Source organism: Palaemon carinicauda, chromosome 44 (genome assembly GCF_036898095.1).
Source record: "Palaemon carinicauda isolate YSFRI2023 chromosome 44, ASM3689809v2, whole genome shotgun sequence".
NCBI classification, from domain to species: domain Eukaryota; kingdom Metazoa; phylum Arthropoda; class Malacostraca; order Decapoda; family Palaemonidae; genus Palaemon; species Palaemon carinicauda.
Window position 1 is genome coordinate 51,053,725 of NC_090768.1, and position 2,930 is coordinate 51,056,654.

The window sequence follows — 2,930 nt, forward strand, 5'->3', positions numbered from 1 at the left end:
AATTATAGAAGATATATGAGTTTTTATTGAAAAAGATCCCTATTTTTAGGGTCTGAAACGATTAAGGGCCGGGGTCAGAGATAATGCCCCAAAATTTTCAGTGTCAGATTTTGTGTTAGACTACAGCATAGAGTCGTTTTATGGGTATAAATGTGGTCATCGCATATTTTCGCTCTCCGGCTAAAATTATAGAAGATATATGAGTTTTTATTGAAAAAGGGCCCTATTTTTGTGGTCCGAAACGAGTAAGGGCTGGGGTCAGAGATAATGCCCCAAAATTTTCGGTGTCAGATTTTGTGTTAGACTACAGCATAGAGTCGTTTTATGGGTATAAATGTGGTCATCGCATATTTTTGCTCTCCGGCTAAAATTATAGAAGATATATGAGTTTTTATTGAAAAAGGGCCCTATTTTTGGGGTCCGAAACGAGTAAGGACCGGGGTCAGAGATAATGCCCCAAAATTTTCGGTGTCAGATTTTGTGTTAGACTACAGCATAGAGTCGTTTTATGGGTATAAATATGGTCATCGCATATTTTCGCTCTCCGGCTAAAATCATAGATGATATGAGTTTTTATTGAAAAAGGGCCCTATTTTTGGGGTCCGAATCGAGTAAGGGCCGGGGTCAGAGATAATGTCCCAAAATTTTCGGTGTCAGATTTTATGTTAGACTACAGCATAGAGTCGTTTTATGGGTATAAATGTGGTCATCGCATATTTTCGCTCTCCGGCTAAAATTATAGAAGATATACGAGTTTTTATTGAAAAAGGATCATATTTTTGGGGTCCGAATCGAGTAAGGGCCGGGGTCAGAGATAATGTCCCAAAATTTTCGGTGTCAGATTTTGTGTTAGACTACAGCATAGAGTCGTTTTATGGGTATAAATGTGGTCATCGCATATTTTCGCTCTCCGGCTAAAATTATAGAAGATATATGAGTTTTTATTGAAAAAAGGCCTTATTTTTGGGGTCCAAATCGGGTAAGGGCCGGGGTCAGAGATAATGTCCTAAAATTTTCGGTGTCAGATTTTGTGTTAGACTACAGCATAGAGTCGTTTTGTGGGTATAAATGTGGTCATCGCATATTTTTGCTCTCCGGCTAAAATCATAGAAGATATATGAGTTTTTATTGAAAAAGGGCCCTATTTTTGGGGTCCGAATCGAGTAAGGGCCGGGGTCAGAGATAATGTCCCAAAATTTTCGGTGTCAGATTTTGTGTTAGAATACAGCAAATAGTCGTTTTATGGGTATAAATGTGGTCATCGCATATTTTCCCTCTCCGACTAAAATTATAGAAGATATATGAGATTTTCTTGAAAAAAGGGCTTATTTTTGGGGTCCGAATCGAGTCATGGCTGGGGTCAGTGAAATGCTCAAAAATTTACGGTGTCAGATTTTGTGTTAGACTGCAGCATAGATTTGTTTTATGGGTATATATCTGGTCATCGCATATTTTCGCTCTCCTACTAAAATTATAGAAGATATATGATATTTTCTTGAAAAAAGGCCCTATTTTTTTTGGTCCGAATCTAGTAAAAATTTTTATATGTCAGATTTTGTGTTAGACTGCAGCATAGATTCGTTTTATGGGTATATATGTGGTCATCGCATATTTTTGCTCCAACTGAAATTATATACATATACATATATATATACTATATATATATATATATATATATATATATATATATATATATATATATATATATATATATATATATATAATCAATACATTGGAATTTGCTATTAATATCATAATCACAATATGTAACAATACACAAGGGAATGGTTAAGCCATCTATCCTTTACGAAAATGAATGTAGATGCTGAATTTGAATGGCAGAAGAGTTGTCTATAATTCATAGGACTTCAGGGGGGGGGGGGAAGAAGAGAAGACGCTGAAAGGTTTGGGTAAATGGCATGATGTAAACCTTGAACATTGAGGAGCTGAATTATTTGTTATGTGAGAAAGTGCGAGTTAGAGAGAGGTGAGGAGGGGAGGGGGAGTGTGCGTATTGGAATTCTAGATGCTTAGAATGGTGTATATTTGTATGTATATATAATAGATAATATATCCATTATATATACATATATATACAGTATATATATATATATATATATATATATATATATATATATATATATATATATGTATATATATATATATATATATATATATATATATATATATATATATATATATATATATATATAGTATATATATATATATATATATATATATATATATATATATATATATATATATATATATAAATATATATATATATATATATATAGTATATAAATAAATATATATATATATAGTATATAAATAAATATATATAAGTATATATAAGTATATAGTATATATATAAATATATATATATATATATATAATATATATATATATATATATATATATATATATATATATATATATATATATATATATATATATATAAATATGGGGATGGGACCATTTTCCGGTGCCGATTCGCCGCCGACAGTTAGCCACTGACAGTTAGCCACCGCCCATTCGCCTCCGAGGCCATTTCACCACCGCCCATTCGCCTCCGAGGCCATTTCACCACCGCCCATTCGCCTCCGAGGCCATTTCACCACCGCCCATTCGCCTCCGAGGCCATTTCACTACCGCCCATTCGCCTCCGAGGCCATTTCACCACCGCCCATTCGCCTCCGAGGCCATTTCACCACCGCCCATTCGCCTCCGAGGCCATTTCACCACCGCCCATTCGCCTCCGAGGCCATTTCACCACCGCCCATTCGCCTCCGAGGCCATTTCACCACCGCCCATTCGCCTCCGAGGCCATTTCACCACCGCCCATTCGCCTCCGAGGCCATTTCACCACCGCCCATTCGCCACCGGCGAAAAAATAAGTGCTCCCATTATAAGCATATGGGGCAATCGTT